Genomic DNA, 281 nt, shown 5'->3' with positions numbered 1-281 from the left:
CCTTTAGGTACTGAAAGGCCATAATCAGGTCTCCCCGCAGCCTTCTCTTCTCCAGGCTGAACACCCCCAACTCTCCCAGCCTGTCCCCATAGCAGAGGGGCTCCAGCCCTCGGAGCATTTTTGTAGCCCTCAAAAGCAGGAACAAAGGGGGTGAAAGAAAAGAGATTTGGCATAGGGAGCTGCGGACGGGCAGGCCAGGGACCTACAGGCTCCCTCCACGGCCAGCAAACGCAGAGGCCACGGAGGGGCCCGGGTAAAACCCGAGGCCCCTCGCACCCCAC

This window comes from Egretta garzetta, unplaced genomic scaffold (assembly GCF_000687185.1).
Source record: "Egretta garzetta isolate BGI_Z169 unplaced genomic scaffold, ASM68718v1 scaffold19, whole genome shotgun sequence".
Classification (NCBI taxonomy): Eukaryota; Metazoa; Chordata; class Aves; order Pelecaniformes; family Ardeidae; genus Egretta; species Egretta garzetta.
The sequence above is the reverse complement of the archived record's forward strand: the minus strand, read 5'-3'. Positions refer to the sequence as shown.